General features: G+C 37.2%; 1 protein-coding gene across 2 annotated transcripts in view; it reads left to right on the top strand.

The window, feature by feature from the left end:
- Positions 1–27026, top strand: part of LOC135196358 (trace amine-associated receptor 4-like) — a 319564-nt gene that overhangs the window by 65264 nt on the left and 227274 nt on the right. The window contains exon 1 of one of the 2 annotated variants that reach the window (XM_064223136.1): positions 5158–5452. The exons of the other annotated variant lie outside the window; for it this stretch is intronic. The gene's annotated coding sequence lies outside the window, so the exon portion shown is untranslated. Of the gene's footprint in view, positions 1–5157; positions 5453–27026 lie in introns of those variants that run through there. 2 annotated transcript variants of the gene reach the window in all.

The raw sequence follows: 27026 nt of genomic DNA, 5'->3' as shown, positions 1-27026 counted from the left end.
CAACGGGCCGCGATGTCAGGGAATCCTCGACCTTACAGCTCGTCCTTAGAGGTCACTCTCGACTGCTCTCACTCCCGAAGCGCCCGACTTTGACCCTTACGGACCGCCCATAAGGTCGAGAATGGCCTGCTCGAGGGGCATCCTGCTGTGTGGGACACGCCCCTAATGGCCAGAGAACAAAGGAAAGGTGTCGGACCGTGAATCGTAATTGTAGGTCTCTGATAAGAACATGGGTTAGAAGTCAGCGCCTCTTATAGCCGGCTGATGGATTATTATCTGGGGGGTGGGGGTGGGGTGGGGGTGGGGGGTTCCGTCCTCCAAGGTCCTTGGAGGAGTTCTCTCTCGAGGCATCTAAAGGGGAAAATGATGATGGAAGAACGAGACCATTTTGGAGAGATAAAAACCTATAGTCACCCAACTCAACACAATAATAATAATTATACTATATGATGAAAAAAGAGAATATGAAAGAAAGTACGATACAGAAAGGGTTGCAGCTAGGGGCCGAAAGGACGCTGCAAAGAACATTCAGTAATGCCTACAGTGCACCGCACCTCTGATGGCACTGCCCCACTATAGGGCACATATGAATAAATCATTGACCATAACCAGTATGGCTATACCGCACCGCTGTTTCCCGGAATTCAAACCAGCAGCCACAAACACTAACCCGAGAGAGAGAGAGAGAGAGAGAGAGAGAGAGAGAGAGTCCTTCCTCCATCCTTCAGAGCCCCGAGGAAGTCCTAGACCTAGACATTTATCTTGTGTTTACATCCCGAAACTCCTATTGCAATTTCACGGTCTGACACCTTCCCTTTGTTCAAGTGCCATGGGGGCGTGTCTGACACAGCGGGATGCCCTCCTCGGAGTGACCATTCTCGACCTTAATGCCCGGCCGTAGGGGCCATAGTCCCTCGCCCGTGCCCGGAACCCAAGCGATAAAGACCTCTATGGTCGGGCATTAAGGGTCAGACTCTTAATGCCCGACCGCAGAATGGGTAATATTTCATCCCACAGGCTGATTTGGGTGGTTCCTCCAAGGGCACTCAGGAGGCCAGTTTCATTAGAAGAATAAAAAATAAAAAATAAATAAATAAATAAAATAGAATAAAATAAAAAATTGCAAATCTGCTCCACATGAGAATAGTAATTAATGATACCAACTGAGACGACGATGATTCAAAATCTCGTGGGTAAACAAGGAACCAGGTGTGCCCAAAATGATGATAAGGACAATTTTATATCTCAAAAAAAAAAGAAAAAAAAGATTGCTTCTATGCAGGAATAAGTAAAATATAAAAAATCACTTAAAAACTAATCTTTTGACCGGAAGTGGCCAAAATGATGTAAGGGCAATTTAATATCTCAAAAAAAAAAAAAAAAAAAAAATTGTTCCTATGCAGCAAAATGTGTAGATATAAAAAATCTCTTAAAAAACTAATCTTTTGACCAGAAGAGGCCAAAATGATGTAAGGGCAATTTAATATCTCAAAAAAATTAAATAAATAAATAAAATAAGTAAACACAAAATTTTTCCCTATGCAGCAATGTGTAAAATAAAAAAAAATCACTTAAAAAACTAATCTTTTATTATTTTTTGGTCTGCTCTGTGATCAAACCTCAACTTTTGGATGAAAAATTTTCCATCTAATCCCGTAGGATTACTATAGGACGCTGGAACTTCATTTTTGCAACTTTTTTTTTTTATTCTGAAAATTTTACTTTTTTTCGTCGTCCAAAAGACCTATGACCTCTTGAAAATCAAAGAGGAAGGTTCATAACCAGCCAAAGAAAATTATCAATACTTTTCTTACATGAATATAGAAAAAAAAATTTCAATTCAACTAATATATACTTCAACTGCATAAATAACTGTTTCTATACATGTATACAGAAAAAATTCAATTCAACTAATACATACTTCATCTGCATATAAAAGTGTATTTATATACTTGCAAACAGAAAAGACTTAAATTCAACTAAAATATACTTCATCTGCATTTTTAAAAAGTGTATTTCTATGCATGCATACAAAAAAGATTGAAATTCAACAAATATATTCTCTATCTGCAAAAAAAAATGCATTTCTATACGTGCATACAGAAATTATTGAAGTTCAACCAATATATACCTCATCCGCATAAAAAAAGTGTATTTTTGTACATGCATTACAGAAAAGATTGAAATTCGACTAATATATACTTCATCTGCATAAAAAAAGTGTATTTCTATACATGCATATTGGAAAAATCTAAATTCAACTCATATATAATTCATCTGCATAAAAAAGTGTATTTGTATACATGCATACAGAAAAGATTGAAATTCAACCAATATATTCTTCATCTGCAAAAAAAGTGTATTTCTATACATGCATATCATGCATATAGGAAAAATCTAAATTCAACTAATACTTCATCTGCATAAAAAAGTGTATTTCTATAAATGCATACTAATCCATGTTTCTCCTGCGTAATTACTGTTACAGACGAGAAATGATTGTGCACTGGGATGCAATTGCTGGAAGCTGCAATTGCCAATAGTATACGGATGTTCTAAGTTGCAAACGCTGCGATGTGACGCAGAGATATCACTAAAAGACAACTGAGTTCTCTCAAAAGATAACCCGACAGAGGTTTCACCAGTAGACAATTATATAATCCGAGTTTTCTCAAAAGATAACTCGACAGAGATTTCACCAATAGACATTTATATAAACTGAGTTCTCTCAAAAGATAACTCTACTGAGATTTCACCAATAGACAATTATATAATCCGAGTTTTCTCAAAAGATAACTCGACAGAGATTTCACCAACAGACAATTATATAAACTGAGTTCTCTCAAAAGATAACTCTACTGAGATTTCACCAATAGACAATTATATAATCCGAGTTTTCTCAAAAGATAACTCGACAGAGATTTCACCAACAGACAATTATATAATCCGAGTTCTCTCCAAAGATAACTCTACTGAGATTTCACCAATAGACAATTATATAATCTGAGTTTTCTCAAAAGATAACTCTACTGAATACCCTCGTTGTTGCATATTGTTCTGAAGAATTTGAAAGGATGACGTCACTTTTTGCTGGTGCTAGTGATTATTACGGAAAACCCCCACTAATTCTTGGAGAGAGAGAGAGAGAGAGAGAGAGAGATTGTGCTACCATTGTTTGGAAAGTAATGCTAATCGATAAGGGTCTAACGGAAGAACATATGAAAGCTTTTACCTACAAAACTTCATAATGATCAAAGTTCGAAATGAAGACTTAAGGGAAAATTTTCGAAAAGGAGCTGAAATAAAAATAAAACAAGTAAAAAATGCGCCGTAGTGTCTTCGGCGCATTCGAGTTTTCTGTAGACAGCGTATAATCAAGACAACCGAAAATGGATCTATCTTCCGGTGGGCTCGCTATAATGCTGTATGAGCCGCGTCCCATTAAACTTAAACCACGTCCCGGTGGTGGCCTGGTCCAAGGGCTACGACCCTGGCCTGGCCTATATCGTTGCCAGACCCACGATTACGGCTAACGTTAACTTTCAATAAAATAAAAACTACTGAGGCTAGAGGGCTGCAATTTGGTACGTTTGATGAATGGAGGGTGGATGATCAACATACCAATTTGCAGCCCTCTAGCCTCGGTAGTATTGAAGATCTGAGGGCGGAGAGGAAAAGTGGGGAGGGACAGACAAAGCTGGCACGATAGTTTATCCATTTATTTATTTTCAGATAACTAAAGACTGAAATAAAAATTTAAATGATCACAAACTACAAACCAACACAATAATCGGATAAATCCATACAAGAGCGAATATATTAATACACGAAAAGGCCGATAAATCAATTTCCCACCCACCATTCTTGCAATGACACAGATACTCCGTTTCAATGCAGCGCCATTGATTCCCAACGGCAATGAAACGACAATAAAACGACAAAGGGATCATCTATTGGAATGTTTTTGTTTCCAATTATTGCTCCGCCCATATATAATTGGAGCGCCTCAGTGGCGTGGTTGGTTTGGTGTTTGCTTCTCACCTCGGTGGTCGCGGGTTCGATTCCCGGCCATTCCATTGAGGAGTGAGAGATGTGTATTTCTGGTGATAGAAGTTCACTCTCGACGTGGTTCGGAAGTCACGTAAAGCCGTTGGTCTCGTTGCTGAATAACCGCTGGTTCCATGCAACGTAAAAACACCATACAAACAAACAAACATACATAATTGGCTTCTGGTGGTATACACCAAAACTCGAGTATACCTCTGAGCTAAAAAGTCGGACTGGAAATTTGTATAATCCTTTGGCCCTGTTATTAAAGAATCACACACACACACATAAATACACACGAAACTGACTGTGCAACTTCAGATCAGGATGGAGGTTGTCAGATTGGTATTAAACACTTACACACATACACTCACACACTCTGTGTATCTGACTACAAATAAACATGGACAAAACCCAGATGAAACAGGAAATGAAGCCATAAAGTTACAACATAAATTCCAAATGGCAAAATCAGTGATAACCTTATCAGTGAAAAAAATATCTTTTTGTTTTATATCAATACAAAATTACAAAATCCTTCAGCTTTAACAGAGCGATGATAAATGACGATATATAACTATACTAAAAAAAATGAAAATGACGCAAAAATGTGGGTTTTTTAGGAAGACTGTAAAATAACGGATATCAATTAGGATCATTTTTGTATGCGAAGGCCAACTGGACTGGCTTATAAGGAAGAGAGAGAGAGAGAGAGAGAGAGAGAGAGAGAGAGAGAGAATTTTTCATGTGAAGTCTAACTGCACTGACGAGAGAGAGAGAGAGAGAGAGAGAGAGAGAGAGAGAGAGAGTTTTATTTTTTATTATGTGAAGTTTAACTGCATTGACTTTAGAAAAACAGAGAGAGAGAGAGAGAGAAAATTTTTTATGTGAAGTCGTGAAGTCTGCACTGACTCAAGAAAAACAGAGAGAGAGAGAGAGAGAGAGAGAGAGAGAGAGAGAGAGAGAGAGAGAGATTTAATTTTTATCGTCTCTGGATTAGAGATACTTTATGGGAATCAATTTTATTATGCATATCATTAAAGTCTTATTCATAACTACACAACGATAAGTGAACATATTACGCAACCATCAGTTAACTAATTGTAGTGCTAGTGTATACATCCCACTTAATTTTGAAAGAGCAATTTCACTTTTGTTGATGGATTAATCGTGATTTTTTGTTATGGATGCAAACACTTACTGTATTCTAGCTTTATAAACCACTAAAAACATAAAGAAAAGTTAGTTTTTTATTAAAAAAAAGGCAGATTATCAAACAGATATTGGTATATTAACATAGCTGATCAGTACTCAAACTTGAATGACATTTGACAAGAACTCAAAATTATTATTGTTATGAAAAGCTGAGTTTCTGTGAGAAGTTTGGATGTAGACAGCTTCATGGGTAAGTATGTTTGTTCATATTTTATGTGCGTTGGCGGCTGGATGGATGGGCGGCGGGCGGGAGGGGGGGGGCCTTTAAGGACATTAGTAAATTAGTAAAAGGAGTCATCTACTTGATTTATCTATTCGCTTTGCATATAAAGAATATCTTGTGTCTTGCTATTATAAAATGTGCTTTCTGTAAAAATATTAATAACAATAATTTTCAAGCAATATGTGGTTTAATTAACTGTGTCAAACCTGATGTCACGAAAGATTTTGAGGCAGTGGTTCTCAAACTGGGGGTGGGGGGGGGCGCTGGCCCGGTTAATGGGGGGCGGGCAGGGGCGTCAGCAATTTCAGGGGAGTCGCGACCCCTCGGGAAAAAATGAAAAATGATCTAATTAGATTCGTTATTGTTTTTAACAAGGGTGAAGAACTAATATTCAGAAATTTACGTAAAAAACGCAAAAGTATCGCCTTATAACGTTATATTTTCTTATAGTCGAAACCATTTCTCTTTCTCTCTTTTTTGTTTTTCTTTAAATACGGGGATGGGGGGGGTGGGGGGGGGGGGGGGGGGCCACATTGTACTCATAGATACAAGGAGGGGCCGGTGGAGGCAAGGACCAACTCTTAGAAAGGGGGCGTGGCACTAAAAAGTCTAAGGACCGCTGCAATTTTAGGGTGTTGTCCGCCTGACCGACATAAACTTCTTCTCCCCCAACTTCTCCCGAATTTCATCAATCTCTATCTAAACTTCTACCGAGCCGTGGTTGGTGCATAAATAGCTAAAGTCAGTCCCTCCCAAATGCGGTTTCATTTGTCGCCATTACGACAAGAAGTTCTTCATTCTCAGTGATGGTTTTTTTATGGTTTTAATTTCTGAGGGAAATATTACAGTGGTTTTTTCACTTTGGTGTCTGTTTCTATCTACTAATTTATTTTTGTTTACTTAGTTATTTGTCTGTTTATGTATTTATTTATTTATCTAATTTATTTATTTATTTACTTATTTAATTTATACATTTAATTAACTTACAGAAATAACATAAATGATCAAATTAGAATAAGCCCATTAAAGCGTCGATCCAAGTATTTATCTGGTCTACGAGGAGCTTTAAGAAATAATAAACTAATGAAAAAAAAAAAAAAAAATAAAAAAAGACCAATACCAAAATGGAAAAGATGAAAACAGGGATAGGTTTATTTTATAAGATATAAAGTATCATGGTCAAAATCGGAAAATATACAACTTTAGCTAAGAAATATTAAAAAGTGTAATCTGTACAACTCACTATGTTGGTGTAGTGCAAAATTGGTATTGTAATATCTTAATATCAAGGCCACAATAAATAAAACCGTACCTTTTACCAAAAATAAAATTGTCGATAAACCACACTTTACTAATACTTAGCTTCTAAACTATTCCATAACATAGGTAGCCTTACTGTCCTTTCCCTCTTTCTCTCTCTCACACACTCTCTCTGTGTGTGTGTGTGTGTGGAAGTTAAAAAAAAGCTAGACAAAATCGTTGTAACTCTCTCTCTCTCTCTCTCTCTCTCTCTCTCTCTCTCTCTATTTTGTTAAAGAAAGTAGTTCATTCTATCGCAAAGCCACTTGCAATATTATTAAGACAGTGTAGATACAGGCAAGATTTATGATGAGCACAAATTAGCATATATCACCCCTACTTTCAAAAATGGATCAAGACTAGAGGCAAGTAATTATAGGCCTGTGAGTCTAACATCACATATTATGAAAGTGTATGAAAGGGTAATGAAGAAAAATATTATGAAACATTTAATAAAAAATAATTTGTTTAATATAGGACAACACGGTTTCGTACCCGGAAAAAGTACACAAACCCAACTGTTAGTCCACCGTGAGAACATATTCAAAATATGAAAAGCGGAAATGAAACAGATGTGGTTTATCTAGACTTTGCAAAAGCTTTTGACAAAGTAGACCATAATATATTAGCAAAGAAAATTAGAAAACACAATATCGTAGATAAAATAGGAAGATGGTTAAAAGAATTTTTACACAACAGAAAACAGATAGTTATTGCAAACGATGAGAAATCGGATGAAACCAAGGTAATATCCGGTGTGCCACAAGGTACGGTGCTAGCTGCAATATTGTTTGTTATTATGATTGAAGACATAGACAGTAATGTTAAGGATTCGGTAGTGAGTAGTTTCGCTGATGACACAAGAATAAGTAGAGAAATTACTTGTGATGAAGATAGGAACGCTCTACAAAGAGACCTTAACAAAGTATATGATTGGGCAGAGGAAAATAGGATGGTATTTAACTCTGATAAATTTGAATCAATAAATTATGGAGACAGAGAAGGAAAGCTATATGCATATAGGGGACCTAATAATGAGACAATCACAAATAAGGAAGCAGTTAAAGACCTTGGTGTGATGATGAATAGGAACTGTTATGCAATGATCAAATAGCAATTCTTTTGGCAAAATGTAAAGCAAAAATGGGAATGTTGTTACGGCACTTCAAAACAAGAAAAGCTGAACACATGATTATGCTTTATAAAACATATGTTCGTAGTCCACTTGAATATTGCAATATGATATGGTACCCACACTATCAAAAGGATATTGCACAAATAGAGAGTGTACAAAGGTCCTTTACAGCTAGAATAGAAGAAGTTAAGGACCTAGACTACTGGGAAAGACTACAATCCTTAAAATTATATAGTCTAGAAAGGAGAAGAGAACGCTACATGATAATTCAGGCATGGAAACAGATAGAAGGAATAACAGAGAACCAATTCATGGAACTAAAAATATCAGAAAGAGCAAGCAGAGGTAGATTAATAGTGCCCAAAACTATACCAGGAAAAATAAGGAAAGCACACAGGACATTAATCCACTACGCACCAGCATCGATAATGCAGCGTCTATTCAATGCGTTGCCAGCTCATCTGAGGAATATATCAGGAGTGAGCGTAGATGTGTTTAAGCTCGACAAATATCTAAGCTGCATCCCAGACCATCCAAGATTGGAAGATGCAAAATATACCGGAAGATGTACTAGCAACTCTCTGGTAGACATTAGAGGTGCCTCACACTGAGGGACCTGGGGCAACCCGAACGAACTGTTAAGGTCTGTAAGGTAAGGTAAGGTCTCTCTCTCTCTCTCTCTCTCTCTCTCTCTCTATATATATATATATATATACTATATATATATGTATATATATACATATGTGTATATATATACATATATATGTACATACATACATATGTGTATATATATATATGTGTATATATATATGTATATGTATATATATATATATATATATATATATATATATATATATATATATATATATATATATATAATGTTCATACGTATCTCCACACATTGCAATTTCGTGATAAAACATCAACGAATGACAGCTGCTTCTACCATCTGTTCGACTAGACATTTCGACACTAAAATTCGACACCATCCGCCCGACATTTACAAAATATATTCTCATAAATTAGAAACTGCGACAAGGGTACGTCAAGGGAAAATGGAAATAAATTTCATATTAAATGTACGAAGAGTTGACTCAGCAGAGAGAGAAATGTGTGCGGTTGTATTCGTAAAATTCGTACGAGTATATAATTGGTAGGTCCTCGAGTCTATCTCGGTAAGAAAACAATGGTTAGACTCTAGAACAATGGAAGCTTTCAGTATATGTACACACACACTTACATATATATATATATACATATATATATATATATATATATATATATATATATATATATATATATATATATATATATATATATATATATATATATTGTAAACACTCGCTAAATTTTATCACTTTCAAATACACGACGCACATTCCGAAGACGAAGTGAGCCTGCGCAATTGTCACGTTTATTATTTCAAGACCCGAACTCAAACTGTGAAACAGATATGGTTATTATGAGAGAGAGAGAGAGAGAGAGAGAGAGAGAGAGAGAGAGAGAGAGAGAGAGAGAGAGAGAGAGAGAGAGAGAGAGAGAGAGAGAGAGAGATGGGGGTGTCGGTGTATAGAAGTCAAATAGACAACTGCAACGAATCTCATTTTATCCTCTAGACTAAAGACTATAAATTGCCTGTAAGCAACTTGATAGTTAGCCATGACCGTACGTCTGGCAACGTTATAGGACAAGCCACAACAGGGCTGAAAGTTTCATGTCCCGCAGTCATGCAGCAATATACGCTGTACAGAAAACTCGATTGCTTTTATATTTTAACCTGACCTATGACGGCGCAGAGCTCATAAGCCAATTTAGTCATCCCTTAATTTCATCACATTCCATTTTCTCTCCATCGCTGCTTCCGTTTTCTTTTCGCTCGCTAATTGACTAATTAAACTTAATAATGAAACTGATAGCGACACAGTTGGTTTATTTTACCTTGCTACGCTGCTCTAAGTGCATTTACATGCACAATTATTGCCTCCAAGCAGTGCGGAATAATTGAGACTGTTATGGGAGAGAGACCGTGCCTGAAAGCATTGGTTTATATTCATAGGACCGGATTATCTTATCGTATATAATGGATCCGTGTTTATCAACCAGTTGATAAAGGTGATTTACGATAGACAAAAGCAGTGTCATGAAAGTGGCTGTTTGGTTTAATGAAAATTTTCGTCATAAATAATTACAACGTGATGTGATCATTATGGTAATTGTAACGCATTGCAAAATAGCGTACGGATAAAAGAAATCATATTTCATAATCCCCAGATCCCTGTTTATATATATATATATATATATATATATAATATATATATATATATATATATATATATATATACTATAGTATTGACATCGATTTTACACCGTTAATGTAAAAAAAAATTACGAACTACATTAGTATTTTTTTGCTCTCTCTCTCTCTCTCTCCCTCTCTCTCTCTCCACACACAGATATAATATATATATATATATATATATTATATATATATATATATATATATATATATATATATGTAAGACAAGAAATAATTGTTGATTTCATATTTGGGGACAAAAGTTCAATAATTATGCACCAGTAACAGTGAGTACCAATCACATTTTCCCTGAGAGAGAGAGAGAGAGAGAGAGAGAGAGAGAGAGAGAGAGAGAGAGAGAGAGAGAGAGAGATCTCCAAACTATAAAACTGGATAAAAGCAAATAAACATGGGGTTGGATTTGAATCCAGGTATTAATTCTCTCTATTTAGCTCATGGTTTGTAATTGATACATTTTGTTCATCTCGGAGCCCCTGTCCAAATGAAAATATATAAAAAACTAACCTATTTACTTTAGACCGTAATAAATATAACGCTAAGCTTAATATTATACCTATTTCAGAGGTTAAATTGCTCATCAGGACTAAGTAAAACCAAAATGGAAACCACAGTCTAGGGGACACTATGTTTGACTTTTAACCGATTTCTTAGGCTTACATAGTACTTAACATTAAATTTACAGTTAACACACGCTTGGATATACATTCAGTATGCAGATTATCTGCCTATGCAAGTTAAACTGTTCGCAAGCATTGCAAATTTCATTAAACTTTATGCTATGCTCCCTACCTAGGTCTGATTATACAGTATGCTGGTATGCTCTAACTTGAATGTTCAATTTACCTAACCGTACACATTCAGATCTGCATGTAGGTCTAGTTACAGACAACACACACACACACACTAACTTCATTTCATCCCCGCATACCACAAACGCTAACTTCAATCCACTCATTAGACAAAACACATTCCGATTCCCCGCTTACTAATGCTCCCGTCTCAATGATTATATACGTCTAGTGCGGAGCTCAAGACTGCTACATACAAACAGCCTTTGATGAAGCGAGTTGATGGCTGCTGTTGGCGGTTGAACTAACACGACTTGCGAGCTGAAGAAGCACACTCAAGTTGTCAGGAGAGAGAGAGAGAGAGAGAGAGAGAGAGAGGCACATCGGCCTAAGTCAATAAACTGGTCTAAGTCGGTTCTATGTAGTTGAGGAGTCTACGCACACACACAGATCTCTCGAGACACCTCGGAGGTGCTGGAGACGATGTTGTACTCTTTGTCCAAGAGGATGTTATTTCTGGAAGTGTTTCTTCACTTCGGGTTACTTAAAATAAAAAGAAATCGTTACAAGGACAACCAAAGACAAATATATATAACAGTACATACATTTATATTGCATACATCAGCATATGACTTATATTATAACCCGACTATGCAGTGGGCTATAAAAGTCTTAATAGTAAAAGAGTAATATAAATTATAAATTACTCCCTACCATAACGGTATCATTTCATTGCCAAAACACCAAAACGTATTTAACATGAATTTCCTCCAAATGAGTTAGAAATTTTGTTTCCACCATAATGCAGTGAGCTATATTAATCCTTTAATACTAAAAGTAATATTAAATGCACACTGCCATTACAGCCAAATTTTGATTTTACTAAGTCAAATTAATTTCTCACCAACACCACAATATCATTTTCGTTACCAACATGAAAAAATGCGCCAAAGACGGGTGGGTATTAAGTTAGCGTAACATTGAATTTTTAATTTGAGCGTTAAGAATTTGACGGGTATTAAGTTAGCGTTATATAGTTTAGTGATACGAATTTGACGTATTAAATTAGCGTTATATTTCAGTGCTACGAATTTGACGCGATATTAAGTTAGCGTTATAGTTCCGTGATACGAATTTGACGCGGTATTAAGTTAGCGTTATACTTCTTAGATACGAATTTGACGGGGTATTAAAGTTAGCCTTACATTCAGTTTTCATTTCAGGTGGAAAAATTACGGAGGAGGAGGAGAAGGAGGAAGAGGAAGAGGAGGAGGAGGAGGAGGAGGATGGGGGAGGAACACAATCATCCATTAATTCGAATTACTTCAGAAATGTCTAAATAAACCCTCAATAAAATAATACAAAAACAAGTGACTGTACAAATTGAATAACTTTACGTGAATATTCTCTGTCAGCAGGTTTTTGCATAAGAACATTCCCCTTATTAAAATATCGAAGCATAATTACTTATTGCACATATATGTGTGTATGTGGTGTGTATTCACGCTGAATTGTCAATTCGAATTAAATGCCACCTACAGACTCACTGGTGGGTCAGGAAGCTGGGTATACTTCGTTGGTGCGCTAGGCGGCAGCCTACCCAGGATAAACATCAGGTACAGACATACTTACGCTCCAACCTCTCTTACGACCTGTGTGGGTTATGTGGTAGCACCCTGGCCTTTCATTCAAGAGAGCTCTTCTCTTTAAAGAAACCAGGCCCCATGTGTTACTCATGAAGGTTTTCCATCATAACTGCCACCCACCCACTGCAGTCGACTAATGCCCAGGTAAACAATTAATTCCACCGTTCCACAATATACTATTTGCACAACCCCACAAGATAAATTTAATTTAATATTAACTCCTAAACCAACAAAATTTTAATTTAATTTTCATTACCCATACCATAAAATCAATCTTAATATTAATTCCCAGACCCCAAATTAATTTTTAATTTAGTGATATTAATTTTTATTGAATACTAAGAGAAACGACTTTGAACTGCCTTGCAAGATTTGACCAAAAATAAATTAACCATTGAAAAAACACGGAATGGAATGAGGGTACAGTAACACTGACGACAGAGAGAGAGAGAGAGAGAGAGAGAATATTGTCACACAAATGCCGGATATTGATAACAGAAACTCTTCGGAACCGTCTGAATATGAGACCGGAGATTTGAAACTTCGCTATAAAAATTAATCTCCTTCTGTGGAAAAAGAAGAAGAAGAAGAGGCCTTTCCTATTTGGATAAGAAAAATAAAATAAAATAGAAATATATTAAAAAAGTAAAAACAACTAAAAGCCATGATATGGCATAGCCGACTCTATCTCCCCCTTCACTGGATCCCAAAATCCGCTGGACCGTCCGCACGGAAGGAGCGGTTTCAACTTTTGACAGCCTGTATCGCAACAAAAGCGATACTTCCTGAATTTCAACCATCCACGGATGGCCAGCCCACACCCCAACCCCTAACACACCCCCCTCCTCTCTCTCTCTCTCTCTCTCTCTCTCTCTCTCTCCATTTTTGTAATGTATACACCAGATGGCGCGAATCACTTTTGAATGATCTGTGACCTCAGAACTTCCCTGACATTTTTTTGTGGTGGGTGGGTGGGTAGGGTGTGGGAATGGATCGTGAGAGGGAGGGGGGAGAATATTAAGAATCTCTCTCTCTCTCTCTCTCTCTCTCTCTCTCTCTCTCTGTTATGTTTACATTTCTCTCCAACGTCGTTGACTTTCGATATTTTTCTCTTTCGCGAAAGAAATAATATTCACAATAAAAGAAATTAATCAAGCAATCCATAATGACTATCGTAATTATTATTATTATTATTATTATTATTATTATTATTATTATTATTATTATTATTCATAAGATGGATCCTATTCATACGGAACAATCCCACCAAAGGGGCCACTGACTTGAAATTCAAGTTTCCGACGAATATTAAGGCGTTTATTGTAAAGAAGTAACAGAAGGAAATAGGAAAGGCGGGAACTTATTTTGTAATATTATATATCTTATGTATATATAATATATATTATATATATAGATATATATATCTTAGATATATATAGTATATATATATATATATATATATATATATATAATATATATAATCTATATATATATATATATATATATATATATATAGATATATTATATAATATATACATATATATATATATATATATATCTATATATATATATATAATATATATATATATATATGTTATATATATACATATTATATATATATATATATATATATATATATATATATAATATATTATATATTATATATATCATATATATATATATATATATTTGTATATATATAAGCATCGTCCTTCATCTAGACTACAAAAAAAAGGTAATTAAAAAAAGCTAATTTAGTTGAGTCCAAAAGCTCAAAGCTATATTGTTTTTTCCAATTAAGTAAAAGCCAGCCATATAATATACCATTGTATAAACATTTTAATCTCTGGATTGAAAAGTAATAGTAATGATTCTGGAATAAAGAAAGAATGCGAAGCTAACATTAATATTTAGAAATATGCAAGTTAATGCTTAAATAATAATAACAATAATATTAATTTCAAAACAAGGCTTGATCCGACCTCCAGCTAGAGTGTTGTTTCACCAACGAAAATTAAAATAAATACGATATATTTTATTAGAAATAATTCTTCGGTACTGTTCAACACGCATATATAATTATTTATTTTCTTCCTTTTCATTCTTATGAATAAATCACAAATATCCTATACTAAAATTCCTGTACCGTTAAAAGTCGACGCGAAACACCTTTTTCAGACCATTTATTTTTTTAGGCTCTTCCATAGACCTTTCCTACCCCCCAACAAGAACAACAACAAAGTAGCTTGGAGGCTTACTCCCCGAGTAAGCTGGAGGTCGGATCGCGCCTTGTTTTACTTCAAATAAAGATTCAATTAACGTCAGTGAAGGATAAAGGAAGCATCACAGCCCCAACAAGAACAATAATAGCTAGAACAACAACAACAACAACAACAACAATAACAACAAGAACAACAAAGTATTCTGTAGGCTTACTCCCCGAGTAAGCTGGAGGTCGGATCGCGCCTTGTTTTATTTCCAATAAGAGTAAGACTCGATTATCGTCAGTGAAGAATAAAATAAGAACCTTCAGAAAATAGGGATTTATAACACTAAAAGAGAAAGAACAGCCAAGCCTTTATAAACGCCAGCAGAATTACCGCTGTCTTTTAGGGCTAAGTAACTTAAAAACCCGAGACGGGAAAAGCTTCCAGAGGAAAGCTTTGCTCGAACGAAAAACTGCCAGTTTTAATCAACTGATCAAAATAACACGACAAGGAAAAAGCTTTCGTGAAAGTGAGAATGATTTTCCTCAATATTAGCCTCCTCAAAGAATCAGAGTTTTTTTTTTTTCACAGCGTATAATAATAATTAAGGCCACCGAAAATCGATCTATCTTTCCGTGGTCTCAGTGTATAATGTTGTTGAGCCGCGACCCATGAACTCTCACCCTGTCGTGGTGGCCTGGGCTGTTGCTGCGGTGCCAGACGCAGGATTATGTCTAAACTTTAACCTTAAATAAAATCTAAAACGTTTGGGGCTAGAGGGCTGCAATTTGGTATGGTTGATGAATGGTGGGTGGATGATCAATATACCAATTTGCAGCCCTCTAGCCTCGGTAGATTTTAAGATCTGAGGGTGGGCAGAAAAAGTGTGGACAGAAAACAGTGCAGACGGACAGACAAAGCCGGCATAATAGTTTTTCTTTGCAAAAAACTGAAAAAGGGGGTACATAATCTTCAGAGCCATCCCAACCGGAAACAGTGTATCGAAGCAAAAGGATTTAAAAATGATTAAAAAAATAGATCTGATAATTATAAAACAATAAAAAAAAACTGCCCAAATTGAGTTTCACTCCACGAAGAATAAAACCACAAATGAAAACAATTGAAAACAATTTCCTCTTCAAATTTACAATTCACAAACGCCACTTCGGCAAGTGCCTCGATGTTGCCAAAAAAAAGAGAGAAAAATGTTGCCAATCAACCAAAAAGAAAAGAAAAGAAAAAAATTTCGGATTCCTGTATTGAAACTGTTTGCAGTGATATGAAAATCATGATAGTCTGTGGGGTTGGTGGGGAAAGGGGGTGGGGTGGGGGTGGAGGGAAAGGAGAGAGAGGAGAGGAGAAGAGAGAGAGAGAGAGAGTAACGTACCCAGGAGAGAAGAGAGAGTGAGAGGGAGAGAGAGAGAGAGTAGAGAGTACGTACAGGAAAGATTGTGGAGAGAGACGGAGAGAGAAGTACCCTACAAGGCGAAAGAGAAAGAAATTAAGACAAGGAGGAGAGAGAGAGAGTAGAGAGAGTAGAGTAGAGAGAGAGAGAGTAAGACGTAGAGAGAGAGACGAAAGAGAGAAAGTAACGTACAGGAAGAGAGATGAGAGAGATAATACAAGGAGAGAAGTAATACAAGAGAAAGAAAAGAGAGAGAGAGAGGAGAGAGAGAGAGAAGAGCAGAGCAGTGTTAACAACGTACGAAGGAAAGAAGGGAGAAAGAGAGACAGAAAGAGAGTAAAGATAACAAAGGAAAGAGCGGAGAGAGACAGAAAGAGAGAAAGAGCTACAATGAGAGAGAAGAGATTAATGTACAAGGAGAGAGAGAGAGAGAGAGAGAGAGAGAGAGAGAGAGGCCAAATCAAATCCCATAAGTTTTTATAATCTCACATTGAGGAGTAAACGTCCCAAGGAAAGAGAGAGAGAGAGCAGAGAGAGAGAGATGGTGGGGGTGGGGGGGGCTGGGGGGAGGGGGCGGAGGAGGAAGGGAAGGGGGAGGAAAAGGGTTGGGGGTGGGGGGGAGGGGGCGGAGGAAATCCTCAGAAACTTATTAAAAGGAAAGACCTGGAATCGTAAAGAGGCGTGAATGAAATGTTTCTGAAGGGGGGGTGGGATGGGGGAGGGGGGAGGTATTTGTTTCTATAGGAAGAGTAGGTACTGGGGTTGGGGGGGAGGTGGGGGGTAGGGAGGAGGTAAGAAGTCTCAGAAGAGAGAAAGATTTAGCGAAATGAAGATGAAAGCGGATCAGCTTAGCCCAGCAGAGCGTTTGAGAGAGAGAGAGAGAGAGAGAGAGAGAGAGAGAGAGAGCCCTTTCATCTTTAGTCTTTGTTCTTGAAAGGGGATTTAAGACTGTACTCACACCCTCTCCTGAGTAATCAGCGCCTTAAGCCTTTATACTGCTTTGGGATAACTTGAATGTTAATTCCGCGTATAATACCGCGAATATTAATTCCGCATATAATACCGCGAATATTAATTCCGCGTATGATACCGCGAATATTAATTCCGCGTATAATACAGCGAATATTAATTCCGCGTATAATACAGCGAATATTGATTTCATGTATAATACCGCGAATTTTACTTCCACGTATGATACCGCGAATATTAATTCCGCGTATAATACAGCGAATATTAATTCCGCGTATAATACCGCGAATATTAATTCGGCATATAATACAGCGAATATTAATTTCATGCATAAAACAGCGAATATTGATTTCATGCATAAAACCACGAATATAAATAATAACTTCAAGTACAATCCCGCGAATCTTAATTTCACGCATAAAACCGCGAATACTAATTCTGCAAACGTTAATTTCATATATAATACCAATACCGTTAATACTATGGATTGAAGTCACATTGTTTATAGACAAATGAAACTCGTATGAGTACGAAGGGGGCTTCAATGTCCAGGAAAGTGTGTGTGTGTGTGTGTGTGTGTGTGTGTGTGTAGTGGGATGGACGCCCTACTAATGAGCTTTCTTGTGTAGGCCCTTAACAGTTCCAGTATCCAAAGTATGAATGCTGGAATGACCTCTATCTTGCGTTTTTTTTAACCCACCAATCCTAAGTTGCTGAAAAAAAACATCCAATCTCTAAGTCTATAAACCTGTGATGATGATAACTGCATACTGGTCAGCAGGTAGAGTGGTTAATGTCGTGGCATGACACTCAGATGTAGCGGAATCGCGTCTCCATCCAGGGCGATGAAAAATCACTGGCTCTGTATCATGATCAGTTACTGATGCAGTGTTTGGGGGGTCTTTAGCGGTGGGAGGTTGAAACCAACGTTCTTCGGAAGCTTGAATTTCAAGTCAAATGGTACCTGTGGTGTGCTTGTTCCATGGGAATGGGTTTCATCAACTGAAATAATTATTAAAAATAATAATGCACATAAGCGCTCACAATAAATTGAAAGTTTTTTTTAGACCAATTCACATCAACCCTTTCATCTACGTATAATGGTTGGACGACCACGAAAAAGGGGCTGTGTTTTGAATGTGTATGTACACTTTCTTTTACATCAGAGTTGTTTGCCTCGAAAGGGAAGGTTGTGATTGAAGGTTGTGGATTAAGCCCTGCACTTTCATGGAGATAAAATATCTATAATGTTTGAGGGAAACGGGAAAATATCGTTGTTTACGCTCGAGAAATTCCTAAAAGCTTCGTCGAGGTTGGAATATGGAATTAAAACATTTCTCTATAATTTCCATTTTGGTAGCAAGTTGAATTTATTAACATAAATAGAAATCATCAAAATAAAACATGGCAGAAACTTTTAGGTCATTTTAATAGCGTTAATCTGTAACAATGCGTATTAGTGGAATTAATCTTTATAATCTAACGTCTAAACATTAATATAAATATACGTAGATATTCTTAGCATTTTTCATTAGCATAATTATATACCTGTGCTACCTGGAATAATGACTTAAGACTTGTAACAAAATGTTCGTCCTCACATACTTAAAACTAATCATTGGAGCCTCTAATGATCAAATTGCTAAATCCGTATTATGTTCTCAGAGCGTTATCCGGACTGAAAGCATAACCATAAGCTGCAATATTTTTATAGACTTCGAAAAGATTATAAAACCGTCATTAACTGAATCCGCTAACCGTTCGCTCTTAGCTTTTTTAAAGTGAAAAATAGAAATGAGGTCATCATGAAGAATAAAAATGAAAAGTACCCAAACATCTCATTCTAAAATTGGTGTTAATTTAGACCAGAAAAATAAAACATTAAGAAAAATATCCCCTGACCATCTAAGACCAACATAAGTTTGTAATAGCCTATCTATTAGGACGTAGGTACAATGGTGATGCCCGTACTATTATATGAGGGGGCAGAAACTTGGGCACTTGGAGCTTTGCCCGACGAACTTTGTTCAATGTGACGTCAGAAGCGGGAAAAGTAGGAACCTTTTCCGCTGTTTGTTTGTGTGGTGGTTTTACCTTGCATAGAACCACACCACTGAGGCGCTTCTTATCCGCTGTTTCTCCGCTTCTGATGTTACATGAACAGAGTTTGTTGAACAAAGCTCTAGCCTCAGCAGTTTTTAATTTATTTAATGTTAAAGTTAGCCTTAATCGTACGTCTGGCAATGATGTAGGCTAGGCCACCACCAAGGCCGTAGTTAAAACCTCAGATCTTAAAACCTACTGAGGTTAGAGGGCAGCAAATTGGTATGCTGATCATCCACCCTCCCATCATCAAACGTAACAAATTGCAGCCCTCTAGCCTCAGTAGGTTTCAATTTATTTAAGGTTAAAGTTAGCCATAATCGTGCGTCTGGCAACGATATAGGCTAGGCCACCACCGGGCCGTAGTTAAAAGTTCCATAGGCCCCGGGTCATACACAGCATTCTACCGAGACCACCAAAGGACAAGATCTATTTTCAACGGCCTTGATTATATGATGTACAGAGAACTTGGTTGCGCCGAAGAATTTTCGGCGCATTTTTTACCTGTTTCCTAAAGCAATTCATTCTTCAGGAAATGACTTCTTGATGAAATAGATTCATCTCCTTTTTCCCCCCAAAATTGGAATTTATTCATTATCGTCATCTTTGTTTAAAACATATATAAATAAAAAAAAAAACTTTCGTCGGATTAAATCTACAAAGAGAATCCATTTCCCATTAGCCTCAGGCGAATGAAACCCATTTAATTGTTTATACCAAACACAAATTGAACGGAATCAACTTTTTGTTTTGTTTTGTTTGTTCATGGAATTTAATCCTCTTCGAGTTAAAATCCTTTCAGAAGAGGAAATGAAAAGAAAAAGGCAGTACGTTTGATGACCACAATAAAATGGAAAAATAATGAATTCTATTTTGCATAAAAAAAACTTTAATTGCATTTACACATAATACAATGTATTGGAAACACAACTTGCATTATATTAACGGTAACTAATCCACTACTCAAGGGAATTTCTTACTATGAAGTAAATTATATTATAATCGTTATTTTTTCCTTTACGGTAAAGGCCAAAAAGAGCAGGTTTGAAATATATCGGGAAACACTGGGGAAATGAGTGAGTTCCATATTCTAAAATCGTAGTATGCAGGATTCACCGTCGTTCTCCAGTCCGGGGTACAGACCCCCCCACCCCCCACCCCCCACAACACAAGATGTCCAAGCTTGGAGACGGTACGTAAAGTCTCTACATTACATATGTATATAAAGTATAGACATATATATTTTGTATGTATTATATATATATATATATATATATATTTATATATATATATATATATATATATATATATATATATATATATATATATATATATATATATATTTATATATATATATATATATATATATATATATATATATATATATATATTATATCTGACCTACTGCCATTAATCTAACGAAGTGATTTTACAAACTGGAATTAATTAGAGAAATACAGAGGTCCCCAACTACAACATCACAACGCAGTGACCACCCACGCTTCGCAAATTTAACATCGAAATAAACAGGCAAACAAGGGTGCAGCATCAAAATTAACGTGCAAACAAGGGGGTCAACGACAAAATAAACAGGCAACCGAAGTGTAAAGTGTCTGTTTTTGACTTACCGTTATTTGCGGGATGCAAAACAAACACGGCATTAATGAGATCTGCATTTTTTGAGCGCTAATTTCGGCCTGACGCTGAACACCGAAATATCATTGAATAAATTCCTCAAAAACAAGATTAACGTTAATTTAAAATAGGATTCATTTCATTCCTGTCTCAACTTATCTAAAGCCTTTGGAGGATTTGCAATATTCTTGCTTCAGGTGAATTGATACAGTTATTACTGGCTTACAAACTGCTGTAAAAGTCTAAAATTTATTTACAATAAAACATGCAGAATTGGTAAAAACAAATATTGGTAAACATTGTTCACCTTACGTCAGACACGAAGAATATGACGTTTGTTTTGTTTGTTTATATGGTGATTTTACGTTACATGGAACCAGTGGTTATTCAGCAACGGGACCAACGGCATTACGTGACTTCCGAACCACGTCGAGAGTGAACTTCTATCACCAGAAATACACATCTCTCACTCCTCAATGGAATTCCCGAGAAAAGAATATGATGGGTTCTCAAAGTTGCGATACAGTTTTCTTCAAAATATTGGGAATGACTGAAAAACTCCATAAGAGCAATTTTGCATTGAGTACTGATAGAATTTCAAGCCTTCAACTATTTTTTGTTGCATTAGTAATCTCATTCGCTTGACCAGCAACCAACCAACAGAAGGATTTTCACCATTTTCGCTTACTTGGGGAGTAAGCCTACAAGCTACTTTGTTGTTGCTGTTGGCGGGGAGGTAGGAAAGGTCTATGGGAGAACCTAAAAATAAAAATGAAAATAAAAATGAAAATGAAAATGAAAAAAAATATATAAATTACGTGCGTGTTAACTAGTACAGTACAGAAAAATTATTTCTAATAAAATATAGCTTATCTAATTTATTTTTCGTTGGTGAAACAGCGCTCTATTTGACAGTAGATTTTAGCACGTGGCTCGAGGAAGCTGAAGGTAGGATCACGCCTTGGTTGCTGAAGATCTTACCATACCTGATCTCTGAGAGTGGCTAACATATGTCGTAATGTAGGAATCACATCTTTAAATAGGAGTTATGCCAGAGAAAATCTTTTATGGTATTTTTTTTCTTATGGTGTAATATTAGTCCAGGAACAAAAAAAGGTTTTAGGTAAAAGTAATTTTGGGGTTAATGAAGGGAAAGCTACATTAAATTTTTAATCTTCTCATTCTTTTCTAATATTATTTGCAATGTGGGCTACTTTACACAATGACGGTTTGAAATACACTACTATATCTGTATATCAACCTTCCTTTATTTTTATTCTACCCAAGAGAACTTTTTCGGAATTCTATTAATTTTAAATTGTACATCACGTTACTAGGGTAAACCTAGTTCTTGAACCACTTTAAAAGGAATTTTACTCGAGAGAGAGAGAGAGAGAGAGAGAGAGAGAGAGAGAGAGAGAGAAGATGGTGGAGGGGAGGGGGCCGGCTGGAAATTCCACTCGGGAAACCATTATCCTCGAAATAGTTCCAATAAACAAGACTTGCGCATCGGGAGATATTGAATTACTTCTACGTTTCCTTTCGCGAAATGCAATTGAAAAAAAAAAAAAAAAAAAAAAACCATCTCGCTCATTCCTGTGGGCTAATGCGACTGAAGCCTGCCACGGGCACGTCTATAAACACACAGACACGCGCGCACACACACACACACACACACAAAGCACGGAAGTTTCTTCGGCGCAATCGAGTTTTCTGTACAGCTTATATAACAAAGCCACCGAACACAGATCTATCTTTCGGTGGTTTCGATATAACGCTGCTGTATGAGCCGCGGCCCATGAAACTCTAAGCCGTAGTGGCCTGTAGCGTTGCTCTGCCAGAAGCACGATTATGACTAACTTTAACCTAAAATAAAATAAAAACGACTGAGGCTAGAGGGCTGAAATTTGGTACGTTTGATGACTGGAGGGTGGATGATCAATATACCAATTTGCAGCCCTCTAGCCTCAGTAGTTTTCAAGATCTGCGGGGGTACAGAAAAAGTGCGGATGGACAGACAAAGCCATCTCAATAGTTTTCTTTAACAGAAAACTAAAAAAGAAATTCTTTCTCTCTCTCTCTTCTCTCTCTCTCTCTCTCTCTCTGATGCTTGAGAAGTAGCACTAAGTCGAAAATGCTTTCTATGTGAATATACCATTTCAAGTACTGGATATTCTCTCTCTCTCTCTCTCTCTCTCTCTCTCTCAACGCAGCTCATCCCAGAAGGCTGACGCGGTCGGCCAAGTGGTTCCTTCCCAGGAACCACTAAAGGCAAGAAAGACCCTTGTGCACTTAAGGTTCCTCACGGGGAGTTCGTTTCCTGATCCGGGCATCGTGCCCATTATGCCACATCCTGGCATTCGTCTCGAATGAGATCTCCAGAGGGCGGCAAATGGAGGGTGAATTTATGAATTGTTAAAGTACTGTAATAAAGATTTTTTTCATTTTTATTGTTATTAGAAATTATACTCACCAAAGCTTCATTTCGCTTCGACGATGATTCCTTTCGTTTAATTATTTCGTCTTTTGAAGGTTCAGCGATTCTTTAAGGCTTTCATTTTCCTCTCTCTCTCTCTCTCTCTCTCTTCTCTCTCTCTCTCTCTCTCTCATGAGCCGGTTCAACAAAAACATAAGGCTGCCCGTCCCGTCAGGTCTTCATATCTTTTTTTTTTCCTCAGACATGGAATAGGTAATGGAATTTGGGAATGGTCCCATAAGCATGAACGAAAATTTTGTACTTGGGTTGTACGAGTACTGTTATTAGGTAATAATTAAGAGGAATTCCCGAATTCCCAGCAAGACACACACAAACTCTCTCTCTCTCTCATACCTGAATCCTTAACTGGAAAAGAGCATCCAATTCCCAAAAAAGACTTCAGGTACCTCCCGGAGCTCGTCGACCGACCCCCTACCCCAACCCCCGACATTCCACGGAGAACGGACCTACCTAGTCATCACCGGCAATAATTCTAATCGCAACCTGCGATTACCTATCTCCAGCGGGGAACAAGCTCCTCTCCCCGATAGGTAAAGGACGTACGGACGGAGACGCAGCGATCACCTCCACGGACACCCGTCGTGAGGTCGAAAGTCATTCCAGCCGAGGCGCGCGGCGACTCGGAGCCTAGACGCGCGCGCGCGAATCTGACCCTTCCCGACGCTCCATAGGGACCAGAATTGCTCGCCAGATCTTTATCCGGAGGTTGTTAAACACGACTTTAATGACTCGAGAACAAAGGAAAGGTGTTGGAGCGTGAAATTATAATTGCAGGGTTCGGGCCCAAAAACAAACACGAGCTGTCAGCGCCTCGGATCCGCCACCACCAGCAGCAGCGGCAGGTGCGAGGATTTATAGCGTGGCTTCGGGGAAGGTTCTCGGAGCTTGATAACGGTTCCATGGGTCCTCCCACGGGTCCACCAAGGTAAAGAGAGGTCCACCACCGCTCGGGGAAGGCTCTCGGATCCAACCAACGCAAAGAGCTCTTTTTTTTACTTTGGGTCCAACCACCGAAGATACGCTCGGACTCGGGTTGTTTCTGGGTCCTCGGTGGATTGCGCTGGCTCCGTGAAGGCGGAATTCGCTTCCCTTTGACACACGTGATTGGGCGTAGATCGTCTCCATCCATTCAAGTGAAATGCTATTATTTTCCCCTCGCGTGGTGCACTGTAGGCATTACATACAGTTCTCTGTAGCGTCCCTTCGACCCCTAGCTGCAACACATTTCATTCCTTTTACTGTACCTCCGTTCAAACATTCTTTATTCCATCTGACTTTCCACCCTCTCTAATAATTGCTTCATAGTGCAACTGCTTTGAGGTTTTCCTCCTGTTACACCTTTCAAACCTTCTTACTGCCAATTTCCCTGAATGACCTTATAGGCCCCAGCACTTGGCCTTTGGTCCAAATTCCTTATTCTATTCTAATCTATATTATTTGGGCATCTGGCGAATACCCTGCACAGGTAGAGCCGCAGGTGGGGTCAGAGTTCAAGTGCTTGCGAACCCTCTTTTATGACTTGTGTGGGTCAGTTGGTAGTGTCCTCGCCTTTTATTTGTAACTATGAGGGGATTTTTCAATACTACGATAAACGAGAAGGTTACATTCTAATCACCTTGTTTATAAATATGATTAACCAAGACTACGTATTTTCGGTCGGTTTCTTTGTAGATGCATGCTGAAGCATATTATTATTATTATTATTATTATTATTATTATTATTATTATTATTATTATTATTATTATTATTAAAAGTAATTGCTGCCTCAGCTGCGTTAATTTTATGAAGGTAGAGAAGAACCTTTATAAAATTAACGCAGCTAAGGCAGCAATTACTTTTAATAAAACATGTTTAAAGGAAGGTTTACTTCCAGCATATTATTTATTATTATTATTATTATTATTATATTATTATATTATTATTATTATTATTATTATTATTATTATTATTATTATTATTTTGGAAGAAGACCCTTTTTTAAACGAATACTGTTGGATACAATGGCAGAATTCAGCGAATTAATCTTATATATTATCTTTTAAAAATTTTCTCATTACTCACTTTTCTGGCTCAGCGATACTTCTTAATAATTAGTCAATTATCATGAAGTATCGCTGAGCCAGAGAAGCGAGTCATAAGAAAAATAGAAAAGATGAAATATATATATATATATATATAGGATTAATTCGCTGAATTCTGCCATTTTGCTCAACGGTATAATTATTATTAATTAATACTACAATATCAAACATATTATGACCTCAGTTCTCAAAAGCGACAATGGCGACTGCGAGGAATACTGCATCATCTTCACGCGACCTAAAATAATGAGAGACGAATAATTCTCGGCTTCCAAATACAGCCACGGGATTTCGTTACCTTTCGGTTAAACACGAACGCAATTTAATCCACGAAATGAGCCGTGCCTTGAGCGATGCCCCTGGGAATCGAACGATGCCAAAAGGTGAGAGGGCATAGGATACGGTAGATCATTTGGCGCAGTCGAATATATATATATTTTTATTCTTTCTAAATTACGTTTTGACTATGCATGCAGTTTTAGCGCATGAATGAAGGTTTGTCAGATGAGAGAGAGAGAGAGAGAGAGATACGGCACGTTGAAATCCAGCCGTTGGGAACTTTTGCCTTGTTAAGATTTCTCAATCTCTCGAATGAGTTTCTTTAAAGCAGCCATATAATAATAATAATAATAATAATAATAATAATAATAATAATAATAATAATAATAATAATAATAATAATAATAATAATATACTTTATTAAAAGTAAAGTAGCCATTACTTTTAATAAAGTATGCTTGAGAGAGGGTCGGCTTCCTAAGTACAATAATAGAGCATCAAGGAAATAGATACCCTAATCCAGACTGTAAGGATTGGATCTGGGGACATCAGGATGGAGTATGGAATAGAAAAATGTGCCTTAGTCAACATACAAAAGGGCAAAGTAACAAGGACTGAAGGGATAAAGCTACCAGATGGGAGCAACATCAAACACATAGATGAGACGGGATACAAATACCTGGAAATAATGGAAGGAGGGGATATAAAACACCAAGAGATGAAGGACACGATCAGGAAAGAATATATGCAGAGACTCAAGGCGATATTCAAGTCAAAACTCAACGCCGGAAATATGATAAAAGCCATAAACACATGGGCAGTACCAGCTATCAGATACAGCGCAGGAATAGTGGAATGGACGAAGGCAGAACTCCGCAGCATAGACCAGAAAACTAGGAAACATATGACAATACACAAAGCACTACACCCAAGAGCAAATACGGACCGACTATACATAACACGAAAGGAAGGAGGGAGGGGACTACCAAGCATAGAGGACTGCGTCAACATCGAGAACAGAGCACTGGGGCAATATCTGAAAACCAGTGAAGACGAGTGGCTCAAGAGTGCATGGGAAGAAGGACTGATAAAAGTAGACGAAGACCCAGAAATATACAGACAGAGGAGAATGACAAACAGAACAGAAGAATGGCACAACAAACCAATGCACGGACAATA

The sequence above is a fragment of the Macrobrachium nipponense genome, chromosome 17 (genome assembly GCF_015104395.2).
Source record: "Macrobrachium nipponense isolate FS-2020 chromosome 17, ASM1510439v2, whole genome shotgun sequence".
Taxonomy (NCBI): domain Eukaryota; kingdom Metazoa; phylum Arthropoda; class Malacostraca; order Decapoda; family Palaemonidae; genus Macrobrachium; species Macrobrachium nipponense.
This window is presented reverse-complemented; position numbering and strand designations above follow the sequence as displayed.